This window comes from Lontra canadensis, unplaced genomic scaffold, assembly GCF_010015895.1.
Source record: "Lontra canadensis isolate GAN:19392208 unplaced genomic scaffold, GSC_riverotter_1.0 scaffold161, whole genome shotgun sequence".
In the NCBI taxonomy this organism is placed as follows: Eukaryota; Metazoa; Chordata; class Mammalia; order Carnivora; family Mustelidae; genus Lontra; species Lontra canadensis.
Genome location: NW_022631155.1, coordinates 1,697,347 through 1,723,575, shown reverse-complemented (window position 1 = coordinate 1,723,575; position 26,229 = coordinate 1,697,347). Strand labels below are relative to the sequence as shown.

The following is a 26,229-nucleotide window of genomic DNA, read 5'->3' as shown; positions in this document are numbered from 1 at the left end:
CTTTTACAACCAATTTCTTATTTTATCAACTGTAAATCTTTTTTCATTTTTTACAGTTACATTCTATCCTTTCACTGTATGTAATTTTATTTTTGTACCTGTAAGTTTTTCTTTCTTTACAATTTTAGGATCTAGTTTTCTAACAAACAAACCAAAATACACACAGGATCCAGTGTGTATGGATCTGTTCTGTTCAACCATCTGATTCTCTTATTTTTTCCTTTTATCTTTTTTTTCAATTTCAGGTCTCTTCTGATTTGTTTAGGGTATATTTCTCTGAGGTCACTGTTGTCATTTTAGTTTTATGTTCTCTCATTCATCTATTCTTCTCCAGAAAGAAAGACAAGAGAGAAAAACGTACCTCAAAAAAGAGAACAAGAGGCAGTACTGACTGCCAGGGACCTAATCAGTATGGCTATAAGCAGAAGTTGGAACTAGAGTTCAGAATTAACAATGACAAAGATACTAGCTGGGATTGAAAGAAGCATGGACGACACTAGAGAATCCCTTTCTGGAGAAATAAAAGAACTAAAATCTAATCAAGCTAAAATTTTAAAAAAGCTATTAATGAGGTACAATAAAAAATGAAGGCTCTAACTGCTAGGATAAATGAGGCAGAAGAGAGAATTAGTGATACAGAAGACAAAATTATGGAGACTAAAGAAGCTGAGAAAAAGATAAATCTACTGGATCACGGGGGGAGAATTCTAGAGATAAGTGATACTGTCAAAGTGGAACAACAGAATAATTGGGATCCCAGAAGAAGAAAGAGAGAGGGACAGAAGGTATATTGGAGCGCATTATAGCTGAGAACTTCCCTAATCAGGGGAAGAAAACAGGCATTCAAGTCCAGGAGGCACAGAAAACTCCTCAAAAATCAGTAAATATAAGTTAACAAGGGAAACTTGCAAATCTCAAAGACAAAGAGAAAACCCTGACAGCAGCTAAGGACAAGAGGTCCATAACCTAAAAGGGCAGGAACATTATACTGGCATCAGACCTATCCACAGAGACCTGGCAGGCCAGAAAGGACTGGCATGATATATTCATAGTGCTAAATGAGAAGAATACACAGCCAAGAATACTTTATCCAGCAAGGCTGTCATTCAAAACAGGAGAGATAAAAAGCTCCCAGGACAAAGAGTTTAACTAAAAGAATTTGTGATCACTAAACCAGTCCTGCAAGAAACATTAAAAGGGATCCTTTAAGGAAAGAGAGAGCCCAAAAGTACCACAGACAAGAAAGGAACAGAGGCAATATACAGAAACAGTTATTTTAATAATAGATACATATTAATATATAGTAATACAATGGCACTAAATTCACATCTTTCAATACTTACTTGATTGTAAATGGGCTAAATGCCCCCAATCAAAAGACACAGGGCATCAGACTGGATAAAAAAGCAAGACCTACCTATATGCTGTCTGCAAGAGGCTCACTGCAGACCTAAAGACACATCCAGACTAAAACTGAGTGGGTGGAAAACCATTTATCATACTAATGGACATCAAAAGAAAGCGGGGGTGGTAATCCTTATATCAGAGAAATAAGATTTTAAACCAAAGACTGTAATAAGAGATGAGGAAGGACACCATATCATAATTAAAGGGTCTATCCAACAAGAAGATCTAACAATTGTAAATATCTATGACACCAACATGGGGTTAGCCACTTATATAAACCAATTAATAAAATTAAAGAAACACATTGATAATAATACAGTAACAGAAGGGGACTTTAACATGCCCCCTCACTGCAAAGGACAGTCATCTAAAGAGAAGATCAACAAGGAAACAAGGGCTTTGAATGACACACTGTAGCAGATGGACTTCACAGATACATTCAGAGCATTTCATCCTATAGCAAGAGAACACACATTCCTCTTGAGTGAACATGGAACAGTCTCCAAAATAGATGAAATACTGGGTCACAAATCAGGTCTCATCTGGTACCGAAAGAGTGGGGTCATTCCCTGCATATTTTCAGACAACAGTGTTTTTGAAACAGGAACTCAATCCTAAGAGGAAATCTGGAAAGAACTCAAATACATGAAGGCTAAAGAGCATACCTACTAAAGAATGAATGGGTCAACCAGGAAATTAAAGAAGATTTTAAAAATTCATGGAAACAAATGAAAATGAAAACACAACTCTTCAAAACTTTTGGGATGCAGCAAAGGCAGTCTTAAGAGGGAAATAGATAGCAATACAATCCTTTCTCAAGAAATAAGAAAGGTCTCAAATACACAACCTAACCTTACACCTAAAGGAGCTGGGGGAAAAAAAACCAGCAAATAAAGCCTAAACCCAGCAGGATAAGAAAAAGAACAGAGATTAAAGGGAAAAAAATAATGAAAGAGAAACCAATAGAACAGTAGAACAGATCAACAGAACTAGGAGCTGGTTCTTTGAAAGAATAAAATGGATAAACCCCTGGCCAGACTTAACAAAAAGAAATGAGAAAGGACCCAGATTAATAAAATCATGAACGAAAGAGGAGAGATCACAACCAACACCAAGGAAATACAATTATGAGGACACACTATAAGTAACTATATGCAAACAAATTAGGCAATCTGGAAGAAATGGATGCATTCCTAGAGAGGTATGAACTACCAAAACTGAACCAGGAAGAAATAGAAAACTTGAACAGACCCATAAGCAGCAAAGAAACTGAAGCAGTAATCAAAAAATCTCCCCAACAAAGAGATCAGGGCTGGATGGCTTCCCAGCAGAATTTAACCCAACATTTAAAGAATTAACACCTATTCTTCTGAGACTGTTTCAAAAAATAAAAATGTAAGGAAAACTTCCAAACTCCTTCTGTAAAGCCAGCATTACCTTGATCCCAAAACCAGACAAAGACCCCACCAAAATGGAGAATTACAGACCAATACCCCTGATGAACATAGAGGCCAAAATTCTCACCAAGATACTAGCCAATAGGACCAACCAGTATAATAAAAGGACTATTCACCACACCCAAGTGGGATTTATTCCTGGGCTACAAGGATGGTACAACATCCACAAGTCAATCAATGTCATATACCACATACATAAAAGAAAGGACAAAAACCATATGATCCTGTCAATAGATGCAGAAAAAAACACTGGACAAATTACAGCATCTTTTCTTGATTAAAACTCTGCCCAGCATAGGGATAGAGGGAACATACCTCAAGATTATATAAGCCATATACAAAAAACCCACAGTGAATATCATTCTCAGTGGGAAAGACAGAGCTTTTCTCATAAGGTCAGGAACACAGCAGGGCTGTCCACTCTCACCACTACTGTTCAACACAGTACGAGAAGTCCAAGCCTCAACAATCAGAAAACAAGAAGAATTAAAAGGCATCTGAATTGGCAAAGAAACAGTCAAATGCTCACTCTTCACAGATTATAGGACATTCTATGTGGAAAACCCAAAAAGACTCTACCCCCAAATTTCTAGAACTTAAATGGGAATTGAGCAAAGTGGCAGGATATAAACTCAATGCACAGAAATCAGTTGCTTTTCAATACAGTAACAATGAGACAGAAGAAAGAGAAATTAAGGAGCTGATCCCACTTACAATTGCTCCAAAAATCATAAGATACCTAGGAATAAACCTAACCAAAGAGGCAAAGGATCTATACTCAGAAAACTATAGAGCACTTATGAAAGAAATTGAGGCAGACACAAAGAAATGGAACAACATCCCATGCTCATGGATTAGAAGAATAAATATTGTTAAAATGTCTGTGCTACCTAAAGTAATGTATACTTTCAGGGCAATCCCTATCAAAATTCCATCAACCTTTTTCACAGAGCTGGAACAAATAATCCTAAAATTTATATGGCACCAGAAAAGACCCTGAAGAGCCAAACGAATGTTGAAAAGGAAAACCAAACCTAGGGGCATTGCAATCCCAGACTTTAAGCTCTATTACAAACCCGTAATCATCAAGACAGTATGATACTGGCACAAAAACAGACATAGATCACTGGAACAGAATAGAGTCTCCAGAAATGGACCCCCAACTCTATGGTCAACTAATCTTTGACAGAGCAGGAAAGAATATCCAATGGAAAAAAGACCATCTCTTCAATAAATGGTGTTGGGAAAATTGGACAGCCACATGGAGAAAAATGAAACTGGACCATTTCCCTAAACCATACACAAAAATAGACTCAAAATGGATGAAAGACCTAAAAGTGAGACAGGAATCCATCAAAATCCTAGAGGAAAACACAAGCAGCAACCTCTTCAACCTCAGCCACAGCAACTTCTTCTTAGAAACATCACAAAAGGGAAGGGAAACAAGGGCAAGAATGAACTATTGGGGCTTCATCAAGATCAAAAGCTTTTGCACAGCAAAGGAATCAGTTGACAAAACCAAAAGACAACCTACAGAATGGGAGAAGATATTTGCAAATGACGTATCAGATGAAGGGTTAGTAGCCAAGATCTATAAAGAACTTATCAAACTCAATACCCAAAAACATATATTCCAATAAAGAAATGGGCAGAAGACATGAACAGACATTTCTCCAAGGAAGACACACAAATGGCCAACAGACACCTGAAAAAGTGCTCCACATCACTTGGCATCAGGGAAATACAAATCAAAACCACAATGAGGGGGCGCCTGGGTGGTTCAGTGGGTTAAAGTCTCTGCCTTCAGCTCAGGTCATGATCCCGGGGTCCTGGGATCGAGCCCCGCATCGGGCTGTCTGCTCTGCAGGGAGTCTGCTTCCTCTTCTCTCTCTCTCTGCCTACCTCTCTGCCTACTTGTGATCTCTGTCAAATAAATAAATAAAATCTTTGAAAAAAAAATTAAAAAAAAAAACCACAATGAGATACCACCTCACACCAGTCAGAATAGCTAAAATTAATAAATCAGGAAATGACAGATGTTGGCAAGCATGCAGAGAAAGGGGAGCCCTCTTACACTGTTGGTGGGAATGCAAGCTGGTGCAGCCACTCTGGAAAACAGTATGAATGGTCCTCAAGAAGTTGAAAATAGAGCTACCCTATGACTTAGCAACTGCACTACTAGGGATTTACCCAAAGACACAAATGTAGTAATCCGAAGGGTTACCCGCACTCTAATGTTTATAGCAGCAATAAAGCCAAACTATGGGAGGAGCCCAGATGGTCATCGATGGACAAATAGATAAAGAAGTTGTGGTATAGGTATAGATATAGATATATAGTGGAATACTACTCAGCCATCAAAAAAGGAAATCTTGCCATTTGCAACAACATGGATGGAACTGGAGGGTATTATACTAAGTGAAATCAGTCAGTCAGAGAAAGACAATTATCATATGTTCTCACTCACATGTGGAATTTAAGAAACAAAACAAGATTCATAGTGGAGGAGTGGGAAAAATAAGACAAAATCAGAGACGGAGACAAACTGTAAGAGACTCATAGGAAACAAACTGAGGGTTGCTGGAGGGGAGGGGGTAGGAGGATGGGGTAACTGGGTGATGGACATTAAGGAAGGTGTGTGATATAATGAACACTTGGTATTACATAATACTGATGAATCACTGAAGTCTATCTCTGAAACTAATACATTATATGTTAATTGAATTTAAAGAAAAAAAGTTTTAAAAAAGGGTGGAATGATCACTATGATAATGGATTAGAGTTGGAGACCTCAGTATGAATCATGTGTAACTTAATATACACACAGACGGTTACATACAGAAATACTTATAGATACTTATAGGCTAATATGCAGACATGCCTTTGGTCTGTCACCTGAGAGGGCCTAGAAGCAATAACACCCCAGTAGCAATGAGTACACCCAGATCTTGGTTTCTAAATACCATTGTCCAATTAAAGAAAAACAGAACTCCTTGGAGAAATGGCAGATTCCAGGATTGGAATAAGAAATTATGAGTTTGAAGCATCTTCTAGCACCATGAAGTATTTTTTAAAATACTGATATTAATAAGTATATGTCAAAGAGGCGCAGGGTCAAATGAAAGAGTTCCCAATGGCTAAAATTGGACAATTTAATCAACAAAATAATATTAGATTATAATCCAAAGGACAAAATGTTCCTGTGTCCATGCTGATATATACATTAAACAAATACACAAAAGGGATAAAATAGAAGAACTCAATTTACATATAGATTTCTAGCTCAAGGAGATGAAACCTAACCCTCCACTTCATAAATGCTGACTTCCTTCCAAAGATTACAGTATGAAAATGTAGGTGGGAGAAGAGAGTAACTTTATAGTGGAGAAATCTAAGAAACACTGTATCAGAGTAACATCAACAGTGATGGGTCATATTGATAGTATATACCCTTGATAGGATGGGATGAGACAGCCCCTACACATGTGTGTTCTTCGCTCAAAAACCTATAACCCCAATATAATAATGAGAAAAACATCAGACAAATTCCAATCCTACAAAATATGTGACCAGAACTCCTCAAAACCAAGGTCATCGAAAACAAACAAAAGTCTGAGAAAATGGCACAGCCTGAAGACCCTAAGGAATTATAATGAAGACAGGTCACTGGTACGTGGATTGGATCCTGGAACAATAAAAAAGGGGGGACTTTAGATACTACACTTGATCTTAGCCAAAAGGCCGAGAAGCGATGGGGGGGGCGGTTTAGATAAAAACAAAGGAAATCTGAATAGAGTATGGACTTCAGTTAATAATAGTGCACTAATATTGGTTCATTAATTGTGACAGAGATACAACACCAATGGAAAATGTTAAAAATACAGGAAACCGAATGCGGAGCATATGAGGACTCTCTATACTAGCCAGGCATTGTAAGTCTAAACCTGTTCTAAAAAAAAAAAAAAAAACAACTATTTTTAAAAATCCACTTCCCATAGCAAAAAAAAAATATTAAGAGATGTCTAGGCTATAGAAGAGATATATTAGGATACAGAAACTATATATAGGATATAGAAAAAATAAAAGGTCAACACCAACAACTAAAAATCAATCCAACTAAAGTCACCAAACAGAAAAAAGAAACCTATTAAACAGAAAACATGAACTTTAACACAATATGTACAATTGTATCAGTAAAAAAAATTGAGTGTAAAGAGGGTAAATCTATCAAAAGACAAACAGAATAAAAAGATAACTATATGCTGTTAACAACATATACACATAAAACAAAATAATCACATACCGAATAGACTATAATAGAGAACTATATACCAGGTGACATTTAAAAGGAAGGAAACAAATGTGGCAATATTAATATGACAAGGTGAAACTCAAGATCCCAACCTTTAAACAGGACAAATGCAGTATTTTATAAAACATATAATCCACAAGAAAATTTAGTCATAGCACTTAATATCTTAGCTTCTAAAATTCTGAAGCAGACTTTTGCTTCTTGCTATGATGGCGAAACTGGTGTCAGATTAGCCCTCCCATTGTAAACACTATGAAATGGACAAAACATGAGCTAACAGCTTTCAGCACTGCATAGCAATCCTGGAGATCAAGGAAATTGTGACAGCTAAATCCAACAGGTGATCCTGGATCCTGAACCTATAAAGGGCATTATTGGGGCACTCAATGAAATCTGAAAGAGGTCTATCGGCCAGATGGTAACACTGGATTACTGTCAAACTCCTGATCTTTTGGATTTACAGCGCTCAGGGAAGAAAGTGTGCTTGTTTTTAGGAAATGCACACTTTACTATTAAGATGTAATGAGCATCATGCTTGCGACTGAGTCTGAAATGTTTCTGAAAAAAATATTTAGACCCAACCTTACATACCAGGGCAAATGTGGTAAAACTGGGAAATCTAGGTGATCAGTAAATGGAGATTCCTTCTATTAGACATTATTGTGACAACTGGCGAAACTTGAATTGGGTCTAAGGATTACATGGTAGTAATACGTCAACATTTATTTCCTGATTCAAATGGTTATGCTGAGGAGATATAGCAGGATGTCCTTATTTGAAGGAAATGCACCCTCAAGTTATATTGTAGATGCTGGGGGTACTGATGGAGCATCAGGTAAGCAACTTACTCTCAGGTGATTTGGTGGAGAGAAGTGCTTTATACTGTACTTGCAAGTTTCCTATAGGTTTGTAATTATTTCAACATTTAAAAAATTAAAATTAATTAAAAATGCATATCTCTCAACCCAGCAATTGCACTTTTAGGCACCTGTTACAGAAAAATACTTTTGCACATGTGCCCAAAGAGGTATGTACAAGGTTATTCACAACAGTACCACTTAAAATAGCAAAAAGAAATGGAAACAGACCAAGTGTTCATCAAAAAGAATTAAATAAAACAAAGTTCTTCAACACAATGAAATGTTATATACCTGTTTAAAGAATGGACTACCCTCAGTAAACTGGGAATAGAAGGGAACTTCCTCAACTTGAAAAAGAGTATCTGCAAAAACCCTATAGCTAACACCATACTTGATGGTGAGAAATTAAAGCTTTCCTTCCAAGATCGGAAACAAGGCAATGATGTCCTTGCTCCCCAGTGTTCTTCAGCATCATAGTGGAAGTCCTATGTACTACAATAAGACAAGAGGAAAAAAAGATATACTGATTGGGAAGGCAGAAACAAAAACTGTCTTTGTTCAAGAGAAAAATGTAGATAACCCAAAAGGATTTGCCAAAAAAAAACCTCCTTACACCCCCAAACTATTAAGTGACTACAGCAAGGTTGGAGGATACAAGGTTAGTCACTTTCCTACATATCAGCAATGAACAAGTGGAATTTGAAATTAAAAACACAACACTAGGGGTGCCTGGGTGGCTCAGTGGGTTAAAGCCTCTGCCTTTGGCTTAGGTCATGATCTCAGGTTCCTGAGATGGAGCCCTGCATCAGGCTCTCTGATCAATGGGGAGCCGGCTTCCTCCTCTCTCTGCCTGCCTCTCTGCCTACTTGTGATCTCTGTCTGTCAAATAAATAAAATCTTAAAAAAAAACACAGACCCAATATTAGCAGCCCCCCAAAAGAAATGTTTGGTATAAATCTAACAAAACATACATAAGATCTATATGAATAAAACTATAAAACTGTTACGAAAGAAATCAATGAAGGACTAAATAAATGGAGAGATATTCCATGTTCATGGATAAGATGACACAATACTGTCAACATGTCAGTTTCCCAACCTGATTTACAGATTCAGTGCAATCACAATCAAAACGTCAGCAAGTTATTTTGTAGATATGGAGAAACTGATTGAAAAGTTTACGTACAGGGCGCCTGGGTGGCTCAGTGGCTTAAGCCTCTGCCTTCGGCTCAGGTCATGATCTCTGGGATCGAGTCCCGCATCAGGTTCTCTGCTCCGCAGGGAGCCTGCTTCCCCCTGACTCTCTCTGCCTGCCTCTCTGCCTACTTGTGATCTCTGTCTGTCAAATAAATAAAATCTTTTAAAAAATAAAGAAAGAAAAGTTTATGTGCAGAGGACAAAGACCCTAAATAGCCAATACAATACTGAAGGAAAAGAAGATAGGAGGACTGACACTACCCAACTTAAACACTTACTGTAAAGTTACAGTAGTCAAGACAGTATAGTAATAGCAAAAGAGAGACAAACACATTAATGGAACAGAATAGAGAGCTCAGAGATAGACCCATATAAATATAGTCAACTGATGTTTTACAAAGGAGAAAAAGCAACACAATGGAGAAAATACAGTCTCTTCAACAAATGGAACCAGAATGACAGGACAACCACCTGCTAAAAAAAAAAAAAAAGAAAGAAAAAGAAAAGAAAAACGAACAAAAAACCCGAAACCAAACTTAGACTTTACATCCTTCACAAACATTAACTCGAAATGGATCACAGACTTAAATATGAAACACAAAATGATATATCTCCTAGAAGCAACACAGGAAAAAACCTAAATGACTTGGGTTTCGCAATGACGTTTTTAGATGTAACACCAAAAGCATGACCCATGGAAAAACTTGGTAAGCTGGACTTCATTAAAATTAAAAACTTCTTCTCTGTGAAAAGCACTATCGAGAGACGGAATAGAGAAGGCACAGGCTGGAAGGAAATATTTACCAAAGGCACATCTGATAAAGAGCCATTATACAAAATAGACAAAGAATGCTTAAAACTTAACAACCTGATTAAAAACTGGACCACACCCCAGCTGCCCCTCGTGCCTCATCATCCCCTGCAGACCTAGGGTCCAGGCCCACTTTATGTGGTTCTAAATAGATACTTCTCCAAAGAAGACCTCCAGGTGACCAACATGCCTGTTAAAAGATGCTCAAGATCACTGATCTTCAGAGAACTGCAAATCAAAACTGCAGTGAGAGATCACCCCACACCTGCTGGAATGGCTAGTATCCAAAAGATAAGTGTTGACAAGAATGTGGAGGAAAAGGCACCCTTATATACTGTTAGCAGGAAAGTAAATTGGTACAACCACTAATGAAAAACATTATGGAGGGTCCTCAACAGAAGAAAACTAGAACTACCACAATCCAGTGAGTCCCAGTTCTGGGTACACATCCGAATGAAATGAAATCATGCTCTCAAAGAGATCTCTGCACCCCCATGTTCACTGCAGTATTACTCACAATAAGCAAACAGGGAAATGATGTAAGCTTTCATTGATAGATACAGACGGATAAAGACACATACACACACACAGTGAAGTACTATTCAGCCATTAAAAAAAAGGAAATTCTACCTTTTAAAAAAAATGTATGGATCTTGAGGGCATCATGCTAACTGAAACAACTCAGACAGAAAAAGGCAAATACTGTATGATCCCACTTATAATGGGTAGTTAGACTAGTCAAATTGACAGAGTAGAACGGAATATTACTCAGCCATCAAAAAGAGTGAGCTCTTGCCATTTGCAACAACATGGATGGACCCAGAAGGTATAATGTTAACTGAAATAAGTCAGTCAGAGAGAGATAAATACCACATAATGTCACCTATATGTAGAATTTAAGAAACAAAACAAATGAACAAAGAAAAAAAAAACACCAAAAAACCCAGATTCTTAACTAAAGAGAACTGGTGGTTGCCAGACAGGACACGGAGAGAACAGGAAGAATGGGGGAGGCAGGTGGAGGTGAGGAAGAGGGCACGTATGGGGATGAGCACTTAGTAATGGACAGAACTGTGGAATCATTATAACGTGTACCTGAAACTGACATAACACTGTATGTTAATTATATGTTAATTATACTCGGAAAAAAAAAATGAGCTACCACTACACACCTGTGAGAATGGCCCAAACTGCAGACACCTCCAAGTGCTGGCAAGGGTGTAGAACAAAAGGAGAGCTCCTTAATTACTGGTGGGAATATAAAATGGCACAGCCACTTTGGAAGACAATGTAGTGGTTTCTAGCAAAACGAAACATATATGCCATAAAATCCAGCAACCGTACTCCTTGATATTTACCCAAAGGGGTTAAAAACTTATGTCCACACAAAACCCGCACACAGATGTTTACAATTTCTTTATTCATAAGTGCCAAAACTTGGAAGCAACCAGATAAACTGTGGGACATCCAGACAATGGAATATTCGTTCATGCTAAGAAAAAATGAGGTATCAAGCCATGAATGGACAGAGGAACCATTAATGTATATTACTAAGTGAAAGAAGCCAATCGTAAAAGTGACAAACTGTATGATTCCAACTGTCTAAAACTCTGGAAAGACCAAACTATGGAGACAATAAGGTCAGTGGTTGCCGGGGGTTGGTGGGGGGAGGGGATGCATAGGTGGAACACAGAAGAATTTTGGGGCCGTGAAAATATTCTGCATGATACTCTGATGGTGGATACGTGTCAGTGTAAATTTGTATAAACCCATACAATCTATAGTACCAAGAATGAAACGGGAAGTAAGGACTTGGAGTGGTAATGGTATGTCACTGTAAGTTGATCGCTTGTAACCAGTGCACCACTGGTTGGGGGGGGGTGTTGATAGGAAGGGGCCTGTGCAAGTGTGGAGGCAGGAGGTATATGAGGAAACTGTACCTTCTGCTCAATACTGCTGTGAACCTAAAGCAGCTACAAAAAATGAAGTCTATTAAAAAGAATGAGAACAGGGGTCGGGGAGAAAGAGCACGGTGTATTAATTTAAAGCTTTCTCTGATTGGTTTTGAATCAAATACAGATATTTCTCTTACAATGACCCCTCCAAAATGATAAGCCAATCATCCTACTGGGTCTTCCTTCAAAACTCTATCCCTACTTTCTCACCCAAGAATTGCAAGCATACGTTCATTCTTCCAATTAACATCATGCACAAATAATAATATGCAACAGAAAACAACTTTGCAGTATTTATTAAACCCTCATTGACCTTGGATTCAATGGACCCAAACCATCTGCGGACAAAACCATTCAGCATCAATCTACACCCAGAGCTAATTAAGACTTCCTCAGAGTCTCCAATCAAGCACAGCTGCCAAATCAAGATGGGAACAAATATTCTCATGAGAAATACTATATCTCAAGTGGTCTAAAACAGGGTCATGTTCTCTGTCTCTTGTATGCAATCTCTAACAACTCACTTTGGGTGTAGGCAGACAGGAATCCTCCACGTTAATGACATTGACTCACCCTCCGGCACCAGACACACATTAGAAAGTGATTCATTGCAGGTTAAATTTACAAGCCCCAAAGCACTGTACCTGGGGGGCCAGTGTTCAAGTATTCAGCAGAAAAGGTGCTTTGTTCCACTGCAGAGGACCACAACGAATTTCTTTTCATGGAAAAGGCGTGTAGGGAGCTGGTAACACCTGTCTGAAAATGTCCTTTCACATCAGAATTTACCCACGGACTTGTACATACCCTTAAGATGTATTTGATAAGCAAAGTGTTAGTTCTACCCACAGACACCCTAGCAGCTTGTGTCTGTCCTGAAGTAGATTTTGTCCCTTTGGGAAGAAACACAAACCTGATCTCGTATTGCAACCTGACCCACAGTGACCGGTGTCTAAAGCTGAGGGTACACTTTAATGAGGCCTGTAAACAAGACACAGCAGGCCCTTGTTAGAACCGGCTGGAATCCAGCACCTGCCAAAGCCTTGATTGAACTGTCCGACCCACGGGACAGCCCCACCTGATATGCCCCTAGTAGACTTTCTTTTGGGTTTGATGAACTAATCACTCCTCCTCTTATCCTCCCACCTGTTCTTAGTTCACCCTGAAAGTACACCCATCTGTCAGGGATTTAGGTTTGTCCATTTTTTTCGGGGGTGGGGTGGGTCAGAGGGAGAGGGAAAGGGAAAGAAAAAGAAACCCAAACAGACTCCATGCTGACTGTGGAGCCCAACACCAGGGCTCGATCCCACAGCCCTGAGATCATGACCGGAGCCAAAATCAAGAGTCAGATGCTCAAATGACTGAGCCACTCAGGGGCCCCAGTGTTTGTCCCTTCTGGTCAACATGGTAAGCACTTGCCACATATGGCTGTCAGTTAAAAGCAAAATTCAATAAAAAACTTTAAAATGCAGTTCCTGAGCCGCACTAGCCACATTCCAAGTGCTCAGGAGCCACACTGGACAGGACCAAAGACTATTTCCACCGTCACGGAAAGTTCCAGTGGACAGTGCTGCTCCAGCCAGTCAGCTACTTCAAGCAGGGACCTGGACTTGGTGGTCTCCATGCAAATGCCAAACAGGTGCGTTCACTGTGATTAACCAAACTTGGTCCTGCTGTGAGAGGACCGTCGATCTGTTCGCAATTACCAGCAGAGAGGACCTGTTCGTACTTCGTGACAAATCCATTTCGGTTTCATGCCAAAAGTCAAGTCCTCTCTGCAGAGGAACGGGTCTGCTCCCTGCTGGACTAAGAACGGCAGACGCAGCCAGGACCCCTGCTGGGCACAGGGCCAGCACCTGAATCCATACCCCTTCTCCAGCAGGAAATGGGCTCAGCTGACATGAAGTCAATACCAAAATGCAGGGAAGACCCACGAGAAAATGGGCCAGAATCAAATTGGGACCCGAGGGGTCAAACCATGACCCCTTAATGAATGACCCCTTAATAGACAGGACTATGGTACAAGCCCCTTGATCACCGGGGTTCAGAAATGAGACTAAACCCAGTCCCGAGTGACTGAGCCTGCTTATGGAGGGGTGGGCGTGGGGTCACAGCTTGGTTTAACCTGAAATGAGCCATGCAATAAGCATGCTTCACCTTCATGTGATGAAGACCTCCTGTGATGTGGCTGCTCACAGGGCCCTGTGTTTCCCCTGTCCTCCCTGGCAGAGGGCGGCTGGGGCTGTGAGTCAGAAAAGGAAAACCTGCGGTGGGGGGGGGCAGGGAAGAACATTCCTACAAACTGCTTCTTGTGGGAAATCTATGCGACGAACTCACCGCCACGCATGGTCAATTTTACAAATGTCTCTGGCGAAAGTCGTTTCTCTCCCTCCCTAACACAAACAAGTGAGGTAGCCCTCGCCCACCTCGTGCTAGACGGGGGGGGGGGCAAAACTCTCAGTTATGCTAGGCGCTGATTTCCCTGAATTTCTGCACCGTTTTAACTCTTATTGCCTCAATCTAGATTCGAACACATCTGTCTGGATAAATTTATGCTTTTACACCTCGAAGCACGCTGAGTAATTAATATCTTCTGGGTTAGCTAAGCACTGCTGCATTGCAAGGGAACATGAAAATGGTTTCCCTCCTATTCTGATTACTAAATGGATTTAGCTACCGCCACCTGAGCTCCCACTAGTTTCATGAATAAAATTTAAAGCACTCCCAGAGAGGACAACAGTGACGGGAAGGCATCATGCCCTTACAGCTGCAGTGCGACCCAGGCGGTCCCCGAGCGCCACACCTGGCCCCAGGTGCCTGTGTCAAGGGGAACTTGGGAAGCAAGGCACCGCGGCCAAAAGTCTGTCTACAGATTTCTGGGAAGCATCCCAGTGGCCTATGTACATGGCAAGCAAGCTGATTTAAAAGGTGGAAAGAGGAATCTTTTTCACAAAGTGCTTAAGTCACTTTGCTGATTTAAAGGACAGTGTCCAGGGCCGCCTGGGTAGCACAGTCAGTAAAGAGTGGAGACTCCGTGATTCTAGCTCAGGTCTGAGTGTCAGACCCTGACAAAAAATAAAGGACATTCTCATTCCTCCTTTCCACCCGGAAAGGTAAAGGTCTATGACAGCTGCTCTGAGGAAATCCCGAAGGTGCCCGGAATGGCTGTAGGGGTGACCTCTTCTGTAGAAGTCAGAGCTGAGAGCCGGCGGGTTCTTCTGCCAGAGAAAAAATGGAGTGTGGGGGGCAACGGGGACTAGTTTGTTTTGAGAGAGAGAGAGAGCAAACGAGCGAGCGAGCAGGAAAAGGGACAGAGGGAGAGGAAGAGGAGGAGGAGCAGTCTCCCCGCTGAGCACAGAACCCGATGCAGGGCCGGATCTCACGACCCAGAGAGCATGACCTGAGCCGAAATCAGGAGTCGGACGCTCCACCGACTCAGCCCCCCAGGGTCACAGTGCAAGACACTGAGTGCCTTGCTCAGGGTGCTACCGCTGGTGTGCCATCACAAACTCGAGCCCAGCTCTGGTCCAAGGCTGGTCCAAGGACAGCAGCACCAGTGGCCAGCTTTGGAGCCAAAGAGCCTGGGTGCGGAGGTCCCAGCTCGGCCGCTCACTCGCAGAAAAACCCCCGGCAGGGATGGCTCAGTGCTTGTTTCCTCATCCGTAACGTGGACGCCTCACCAGACGCTCCTGCAGCTAAGCTGATGCGGAGAGGAAACTGGTCCTTACACAGAGTGGGGCGAGTGCCAAATGTGACACACACGCGTCTGTCACATGTGAGCTGTAATTATTACATTTCACATTAAGTAAAACCCACTACTAGACCCATTACTAAGTAGGAGGCCCTCAAAGCATACGCATGAATAAACAGCATATAGGACAGTGATTAAAATGTTCAAAAGCTTAATAGATGCGGAGACAGCAAAGCCTCGCTCGGACCTGAATCACCCCGTGTCTGATGAACCTTTAGATCCTACTCATGTGCCTTGATTTCCCAAGCTTACATGTCAAAACAATACCACCGGCCGTCCCCAAATGCTCCTAAACCACAGGCTCTTGACCAACACCAATGCACGTGGCCTTTCCTACCCCTGCAGCCAATATTAACGTAAGTGTCAATGGGGAGATGCACCTGAGTTCTTAAGTGAGGCGGGAAGCGGTCTCTGGTTGATGCTGCCCAGATTGAAATTTCCAAATCAGAGCCATGCATAACTAAACAGGACCTTGGAGATCACCTAGTCCAACCCAGTCATTTTAGAGATAAAGCAAATATCCTAAATGGTCTACTGGCGAGTGGGGGGGGGGTTCAAGTCGGCTGAACAAAAACAGGTGAATTCCATTATAAGACTATGATGCCGCCAACTCTGGCTTTCTTTTTCAACATCCCTCTGGCTAGTCGAGGTCTTTTCTGGTTCCATATAAATTCTAGGATTATTTGTTCCATTTCTTTGAAAAAAGCTGATGGTACTTTAATAGGGATTGCATTAAATGTGTAGATTGCTTTAGGTAGCATATTTTCATAATATTTGTTCTTCCAATCCATGAGCATGGAACGTTTTTTCCATTTCTTTGTGTCTTCCTCAATTTCTTTCATGAGTACTTTATAGTTTTCTGAGTGCAGATTCTTTGTCTCTTTGGTTAGGTTTATTCCTAGGTATCTTATGGTTTTGGGTGCAGTTGTAAAGGGGATCGACTCCTTAATTTCTCCTTGTCTTGTTGTTGGTGTACAGAAGTGCAAGACAGTTCATTATGTAGTACAGATGGGTTTGGGAGAAGCCTGGCTCGTATCATGGTTCCTTAAAGAGCCGGCCTGGACAGAGAGCCCGATCTACCCAATTAACTTCAAAGGCAAAGTAAAGCAATCGTGTCACCAGGTCCAGCATCAGCTAGGTGCTCCGCCGTCCATGTTCATCAGCAGGCTCGGAGACGGAATCGGAGTTTACACTGGACAAGCCCATCAAGATCTCAGCCTTAGCACCTGGCCAGGCCTGCGCAAAGGGAGACCAGCGCAGCCAGCCCACGGCAGCTCCTGTATGTCCCCAACACAGACCTTTCTCCAGAAATCCAATCCTGCAGGCCACGCTATTCAAGGGAGACTTCCACAACTCCTCTGGAGAAACACACCCGACCAGCCTCTGTCTTCCCTCCCCTTCCGAGCTCCAGCGAGTGCCTTACCATCCACCTAGGATCCTGAATCAAAAGCCTGGCTGTTCCTTCATCTGTGATCCATCCACGACCAAGGTAGGTATTTCGCTACCAAAAGAGCTCTCCTCTCCATTCCATGAGCTCCACTTCCATGGCCACTCCCTTAATCTCTCATCTCAATTGTAGAAACTGTCCTCCAGCTGCCCTCCTCAGCTTGAGTCTTTTCTCTGTTCTGTTGCCCAAAAGCTGCGATACGAAGATCTGCTTGGGTCACTGCTGTTAACTTAAAACCTACCAATTGCTCCCCCATTGCCTAAAGAACCAAGTCCTAACTCTTTGTGCCTAGCATTCAAAACCCAAGCGTTCTCTGTGCTCTTCTACCTCGAGGCCCACTGCTCTCTTTGGCCCAATTCCCTTCTTTGTATACAGATCGTCAGCATACAGGGGTGCTTCCTCCATGGAGCCCACCTGGGGCCCACCCCCCACCAAGGAAACCTCATCACAGTGGTCATGCTTCAGCCTTCATGCTAAGTAAACCAGGTATAACTAGACCCGTCACCCTCACAGTGGACTGTAAATTCTTTAAAGACAGGGACTGGGCCCTTTCCGCATGCCTCCCATATACCACAGAGCCTTGTCTGGAACAGTGCTCAGTCCAGAGCCTCTAATTAACCACTCTTCTGGCAGAGGCTTTGATTGGAAACCCAAGCCCAGCTATGTCCAGTGCACAACACTTACAACTACTTCTTTACACCAGTGAACAGACAAAATCTTCCGCCAAGGAAAACCCATGCAGTTTGTCCTGGAAGCACTTCAAAAATGAGAGAGTGCCTCCAAGTGAGGAAGACAATTAAGGGGGAGGCCTAACTCTCAACCGGAAGGGCTTCTTGGGAATCCAGCTGTTCCTGGTAATTGGTTTTTGGATCAGTCAGAAAACAGAAGCAGCTTTTAAGGAAGATTCCCCCCTGACTAGCGGCCTGGAAGAGGGGAAAACTCCTCTTACCCAAGAGTACTTTTGCCATAGGGCAAGTGAGAAGAAAAAAGACCCATGAAGAGTGGTCTATTCAGATCCATTTCCTGTTTTGTTTTGTTTTTAACTGGATTCTTTGTCTTTATTGTTGGGTTGTAAGTGTTCTTTATATAATCCAGACCGAAGTCTCTTACCAGATACAGGATTTGCACGAGCGCTCTTTTCTTTCAGCACCTGGGCTTTTGGTGCCAACCCAAAAAGGCTTTGACTAACCAAGGGCATGAAGATTCACTCCGTGTTTTCCTCCTCCACGAATTTTATAGTTTCTGTTCTTACCTATAAATCTCAGATCCATTCTGAGCTAATCGTGTGTGTGCATGTGTGTGTGTGTGTATGTGTGTGTGGTGTGAGGGAGGCATCCAACTTTTTTTTGGCACGTAGAAATCCATTCATCCCTAAGCTGGCTGTTGAAAAGACTATCCTTTCCACATGAATTTTAGGATCATCTTGTCCATTTCTACAAAAGAGGCTGCTGGGATTTTGACTGGAATGGCCTTGAGTCTGCAGATCAATTTGGGAAGTATTATCCCATCTGTTTCTAAACATGCTCAAAGCTCTCCCATTTGAAGCTAGAAAACCCTCTTTTGGCTGTATATCCCAGCTCCCCTCCCCCCCACGGTCTCACAGCCACTCAGCATGTCCCAAACCAAACACCTGCGCTTGCCCCTCCAACCTAGACCTTTTCCTGGGTCCCTCCCGTTTCACTGAATGCCACAGCCACCCCACCCCATTGTCCAAGCCAGCAACCTGCGCATCATCCTGGACAGCTCGCTCATGCTCACAGCTGTGATATCATCACGAATCCTCGACTCTACTACTACAACAAGCCCTCGGGCCACCCACTTCTCCACATCCCCACTACAGCCATCATCTCTTACCTGGATGACCCCAGGAGCCATCCCTGTGGCCCTTACATGTCTAATCCCTACCCCAGCCTGTTCTCCACATGGCACGTGGGGACACACCCTTTTTCCTTTTTTTTTTTTTAAAGATTTTATTTATGTATTTGACAGAGGGAGACACAGCGAGAGAGGGAACACAAGGAAAGAGTGGAAGAGGGAGAAGCAGGCTTCCCGCTGGGCAGGAAACCCAATGCGGGGCTCGATCCCAGGACCCTGGGATCATGACCTGAGCTGAAAGCAGAGGCTTAACCCACTGAGCCACCCAGGTGCCCCCCCTTTTTCCTTTTTAAACAAACATCATGGCACATCATTTCCCTGCTCAGAGTGTAAATTCCACACGCTTAACTGTGGCCTGCAAGGCCCAGTCTGATCTGACCCCAGCCCGCCTCTCTCTGCAGTCCCTATCTTGTACGAGGTCTCTGCTTAATGTCATTTCTCTTATTTGTTTTCAGGTAATGCGGGTCCGTTCTGAAAATCCTAGAAAATGTGGACTAGAATAAGAAGTAAAATATCAGCAAGTGATTACAACACAGATGAATCTTGAAGACATTATGCTAAGTGAAATCAGCCAGTCACAAAAGGACAAATACTGAGTGATTCCACTTATAGGAGGTCCCTAGGGTAATCAAATTCATAGACAGAAAGTAGAACTGTGGCTGCCAGGGGCTCGGAGGAGAGGAAATGAGGAGCTGCTGTTTAATGGGCCAAGCTGCAGACTGGCCGCACGACACGGATACATCACGTTACACGTTTCTCTCCACACTTAAAAATCACCAGAAGTAACAGTGAGTGATGGTTTCTTAAAAACAAACATCACAAAAACGAAGTCAACAATCTCAGAGCATATTGACTTTGGGCACAGCCTGGAACGTGGCCTGCTCACCCACCCCTGAGAACACAGCAAACTCCAATGCGGGACTCAGAGCTTCTCCATCAGAATAGACCATGCCGACGAGCCTCTTCAGCCTCTCAGGCACCTGGGTCGGGGTCCAGGCAGGTGACTCGAAGGTCACACATCGGGAAAACTGGGTTGTGGGAAAGGTCTCTTTTGTGTTGACCCCCAAAGTGGCCTGGATCCTCTGGCCCTACAAAGAAAAAGTCTGTCCCCTGTTGCCCAAGTCAGTCACTGAGACATCCGGATCCTACGGTGACAGTCACCACTTACCAGTACCAGGAGATCTCCTGTCCCTGCCACACCCCTCACTTTTTGCCTCAATCCCTTCCTCCCTTTCCCTGGGAGGACTTCTCCCCATTGATCTGCTCCATCTGTCCGATCTGCAAGGAACGGTCCGCTCTAATTCCCTTCCCTGATACACCCAGCGGCAGATTGCTGCTTCTGTCAACAGTGACAATTTCAACAGCTGTCTACACGATTAGGGGACAAAGCCCTGCCAGCCATTGGCACTTGTGTGGCGCTCTGTAAACAGTGACTAAGCAATCGGGGGAGAAGTGTCAAAAACCAGAAAGAGCCAACCTATGGGTATAAACGCACGCTGGTCCGTAAGCCGCTTCTCAGGCTTATCCTTGAAGGCAGCGATCGGCCTGGCCCATCCTCCAACACAAACCTTCAGAAGGAGACACACAGTCCCCCCTGCACCCTGGGTTTTCACATCTGTGGAGAAGGGGAGACTGGTGTTTTGGGGTCTACGGCAATTTTGAGGAACATATCCAGGCCTGTGTGTGCTGGATTTGGCTAACTGAATCCCTAAATCAGCCAGTTGTGTGAAAGAATATAAATTTAATAAGCTATTTAACACTGTGCAAAACAAAATCACAGCTGTTCAGCTGAACTTGCCCCCTTTCACCACTCTGTATACAAGCTGATGGCAGACGCTGAGGGTAGAGATATTTTGAGGATACAAGGCAATTTTTTAAAAATTTTATTTATTTGAAAGAGAGAGAGACCACGCGCAAGCACAAGCAGGGGGAGTAGTATAAGGACAGGGAGAAGCAGGCTCTCCACCGAGCAGGGAGCCCAACATGGGGCTCCATCCCAGGACCCTGGGATCATGACCTGAGCCGAAGGCAGACGCTCAACCTTCTGAGCCCCCCAGGCGCCCAACAAGACAATTTTTAAAAATCCATGAAATGACAAGCATCCTACAAGTCTACATTGTTGAACATTCCCATTCAGTTTAGAGGGAAGGGGAGGCACGCAAAGAAAGTTTCCTGTGGCATGCAGCAGAATCCAATGTATCTACTTTTTAAGCTTCTTTCCAGCCCAAATATGTCCTTTAAATCATGAACCAAGCCAGGCTCAGCCATGGGAACAGTCACCATGAAGAACCTCAGTAATTCTGCAGACCACCTTCATCCCCCAAATGCACGTGACATTGACCCCACAGTTAGAAACATTCTGCGAGCACATAGCACCGAATGTTGCACGTTGCGACACAGCACTACTCACAGAATAGTCTTAGCACCTCTGTCAAAGAAACAAGTCAGGCTACCTGAACTCTAACTCCCTTTTATGGTAATCTTCTCCACAGAAAGGGTGTCTGAGAGGTCTGGGGCCAGCTCTCGTGCCTCTTCTCCTCCATGGCACCTGAAGCAAGACCGGACGTGGTGAGTTCTCAGGGCACCTGCGCCGTCTTTGTCAAATGAAGTCACCTTGCCCAGTGTTTTCTTTCAGTAACACCGAGGCCTTCACAAAGGAGAATTCCCTCGTTTCGGGGAGGAAAAGGAATGAATGAATGTGGATAAGGTTTAGGATCATCACACTGAGTGCCAGAAGCCAGACCAAAAAGAGAGGACATGCTACATGATCCATTTTTTCTATGAAATGCTAGAAAATGCAAACTAATCTATAGTGACAGCAAACAGAGCAATGGTTGTTGAGGAAGGGGATAAGGGCAGAGGGAGATTCCTAGGGACACAAGGAAACTTCTGGGGCTGCTGTAGACTACAATAAGATATACCTCCCTGGGGGCAAGGGGCAAGCAAATGCCTGAATCCTTACAATAGCTTCTGAGGGCCTCGGTATCTACCCCACCCCACCCACCTCCTCTAGGTTTGCTCATTTCTTGTTCTCATAAAGCCTGGAATAATATATACCAAAATATTAATGGTAATTATCCACGGGTGATGCCTATTTTCTTATTTTCTGAGATTACTAATTTTATACTCAAAAGTTTTTTAAACAATGTAATTCAAAGATAACCACCAAAGATAATAACCTAAATGTGAGAAATCACAAAACACCTAAAGACCGCACAGTCAGCTCTTGGACAGTGCACTTAGTTATATATTTATGGATGTGTTTCCCCAGGCAAGGGAAACAAAAGCAAACATTAAGTACTGGGATTGCATCAAAATAAAAAGCTTTTGCACAGCAAAGGAAACCAACAAAATAGGCAGCCAAGTGAATGGGAGAAGATATTTACAAATGATATATCCAATAAGGGGTTAATATCCAGAATAAAAACTTTATACAAGAAAAAAAAAAACCCACAATCCAATTAAAAATGGGCAGAGGACCTGAGTAGGCATTTTTCCAAAGAAGACATCCAGATGGCCAACAGACACATGAAATGAGGCTCAACATCACCAGTCATCGGGGAAATGCAGATCGAAACCACAATGAGATATTCTTACACCTGTCAGAATGGCTAGTATCAAAAAGACCAGAAGTAACAAGTGTCGGTGAGGGTGTGGAGAAAAAGGAACCCTCTTGCTCTGTTGGTGGAAATTCAAACTGGTACAGCCACTGTGGAACAGGACAGAGGTTCCTCACAATGTTAAAAATAGATCTACCATATGATCCAGTAATTCCACTACTGGGTCTTTACCCAAAGAAAACAAAAACAGTAATTCTAAGGGATACATGCACCCTATGGTTTTTGCAGCATTATCTACAATAGCCAAATTATGGAAGCAGCCCAAGTGTCCCATCAACAGATGAACGGATGAAGAAGATGTGGTGTGTGTACACACACACACACACACACACACACACACACACACACAATGGAACATTACCCAGCCATTAAGAAGAGTGAGATCTTGCCATCTGTAACAACATGAATGGACAAAGAGGGTATTACGCTAAGTGAAATAAGTCAGAGAAAGAAAGACTAACCATATGATTTCACTTATACATGGAATGTAAAAAACCAACAAAGAAACAGACTCTTAAATGCAGAGAACTGGTAGGGGAGGTGGGAGGGCTGGGCAAAGCAGATGGAGGGGACTAAGAGGTACAAACTTCCAATTACAAAGTAAACGTGTCGTGGAGGTTTAGCATAGGTACAGCATAGGGAATACAGTCAATAATATTTTAATAACGTCATATGGTGACAGACAGGGACTACCCTTACCGTGGTGAGCACTGAGTAATGCACAGAACTGTGGAATCATGTTGTACCTGAAGCTAATACTGTATGTTAATGACACTTCAATAAAAAAAGGTAGGGGCACCTGACTGGCTCAGTTGGTAGAACACGCAACTCCTGATCTCAGGGTTGTGAGTTTGAGCCCGAAGTTAGGTGTAGAGGTTATTGAAAAATCTTCAAAAAATAAAAGGTAAATGACAACCCTATGACAGCCTTTGCAGTAGGCCGAATCCCTCAAGAATGTCCACCTCCTCCTTTCCCAGGAACCTATGAATAGGTCTTAAGGGAATTCTGCCCCATGTGGCGAAAGGGACACCGCACGTGTGATTAAATCAAGGGTATGGAGATGAGGAGATCATCCTGGACTACCCTTGGGGGCCCAAGGTAATCACAAGGGTCTCTATAAGTAAAAAAGGGACAAAGCAGGGTCAGAGTCAGTGTGATGGCAGGAAGGAGGCCATGAGCTAAGTAATGCAGGGGACTAACAGACCCTGGAAAAGTCAAGGAAACAGATGGAACAAAGCCCTGCTGACACGTTGATTTTAGCCCAGCAAGACCCTTGTCAGATTTTCGGCCTCCAGAGTATCAGAGAACATATCTGAAGGAGGCCAAGTGTCCACCTTTGTTCTTAACACGTTTGCAGCATTCATTTGGAAGTCGTTCCAGATCTTACTCGGCTAGTCCTGTAATATCACACTTTTGAGAAGCAATTATTCTTTTAAAAAAAAAAAAGTCTTACTTACAATTATGTGTGTTCTAATTGGGTAATATGACTGACAAAAGCCTTAATTATGGCCCATAATTCACACCCAGTCCATCACTAGGTCTTTGCTACAAGCTGGCATTTGTGAACATCACACCATGGTCCTGTCATCTGTGCAGCTCTCCCCCAATTATCGTACTCGCAAGGGCACTAGCACAAGGCAAGGTGACAAATGATGGCGGTCCAGCTACCGGAGACTTTTACTTACCTGAGAAAAAGCATCTTCTGGTGACTCTGGCCCAAAACACAGAAAGGGGCTTCATCCGGTGGGGACCAACTCGACCCAGTAGGTACTCCATTTGCTCGTCTTGCAAATTAGTACAATCCTTATGTAAAGGCCGGCTGCCAACACTCGAATTTTCCAATGGAAAGACCCAGGCCCAAAATCAAAGGCATCAAGCCAAGATGTGAGAATTCAACGAGGACCCTGAAGCACCAGGTCTCTTACACCTGAAGCAGCCTCAGCATGGGGACAGGAACATTCTTCAGTATACCCGCCCACAGCGCTATCCTAGGTTGAATAGCGCATCTCACAATTTCACAGCCTCAGAACCTGTGAATGCAGTCGGATTAAAATGAGGTTGCACTGGAGGAGAGTGGCCGCGAAACCGACGACTAGTGTTTTTAAGAGAGAAATGTGGACCCAGGGAAGACCTCCATAAGAGGACGGAGGCAGACAATGAAGCAGTGCCGGCCCCCTTCAGGAGCTAAGAAGAGGCAAGGATGCTACCCGGACCCTAAGAGGCAGCAAGGGGGCGTGGCCCTGCTCACACGCTCACTTCGGACCTCAAGAATCGTGAGAAAATACATTTTTGTTGTTCTAAGTAATCCAGCTTGTGCTACTTTGTTACAGCAGCCCTAGGAAAACAATGGAGGCACACGTCACCAGAGCATTCTAGAATCATCAAGAGTTAGGAGTAGAGCAGGTAGGGTTAATCCAGAACGCTTCCCAGGAATAGTGAGCTTAACAGAAGTTTCCAAAAGTGGGAAGAATGTAGTTTGGGAAGGAGAAGGGTGGGGGACCAAGGACAAGCAACCGTAACACGGCATCCCTCCACAGCCGCAGGATCACGCGGCACATGCACACGCACACACAAGGTACTACGTGCGGCACCAGAGCTGCTCAGCACAAGATTCAGAAAGGAGGTGGGAGCACAGACACCCATGGGCCCTGCTGGTGGGAGCACGAACCAGCGCAGCCGTCGTCAAACAACTCCGCAGAACTTGGGTGACTTTGCATGCATGCACCCCATGACCCACGGCCCCGCTCCTGGGCACACAGCCCACAGAGGGCCTGGCACAGAGCCCTTGGGCACATGGAGCAGGATGCTCGCTGCTCGCTGGCTGTGGGGTGGGAGTCCACAATGGGCAGAGCATTGAGGGACAACGTGACAGACGCTTACAAAGAAACCGTCATACCTTCAGGCAGCTGGAAACAATGTAGCAACAAGAAAGACCTGGAAAACATGGTACTGAATGCAAACAATAAGAAACCAAAGGGCACAGGTGCATATTTAATGACACACACCAAGAGCAATGCTTAATGACGGGAAGGGAAAGCAGGGCTAGGGGACAGAAGGGAATAGAAACGAGCATAAAATGATGGACGTGAGTGGATGGGCAAAATGGGTGAAGGCGACTGGGAGGTACACGCTTTCTGAAGATATGGATAAAGTTTGGGCTGTAAATAATAATAACGTATCAAAGTTGGCTCATTGTGACAAATGCATGCTCCTACTTCTCAGCCTGGGTTTAAGACGACGAGAGCTTAAGGACTTAGGTGGCTTCCTATGGAGACTCCATTCCTTTGAACAGAGCCCATGGAAGCACATCTGCTAAAGCCTCATGGCAGAAAATAACTAAATCTGAGTTACACACACCAGATTCAATAAACAGTTGGACTTCTAGGATCTTCTCTGGTGTAATCTGCCAGATTCTCTACTCTTCCATAGGCTCTCCTGGGGTCAAGGCAAATGCAGGAGACTCTCTTGGATGATCAGCTGAAAGTTTCTGGTAATGAGTTTGTCCTGACGTGGCCCCTGATGGTCCCTGTACCTCTTCTT

At 43.2% G+C, this 26,229-nt stretch overlaps 1 protein-coding gene and 1 pseudogene across 4 annotated transcripts in view; both read right to left on the bottom strand.

Moving 5' to 3' along the window:
- CD99L2 (CD99 molecule like 2) overlaps positions 1-26,229 on the bottom strand; it is a 77,115-nt gene that overhangs the window by 30,410 nt on the left and 20,476 nt on the right. The window lies entirely within an intron of this gene.
- Positions 6,542-6,617, bottom strand: LOC116859751 (annotated as a pseudogene).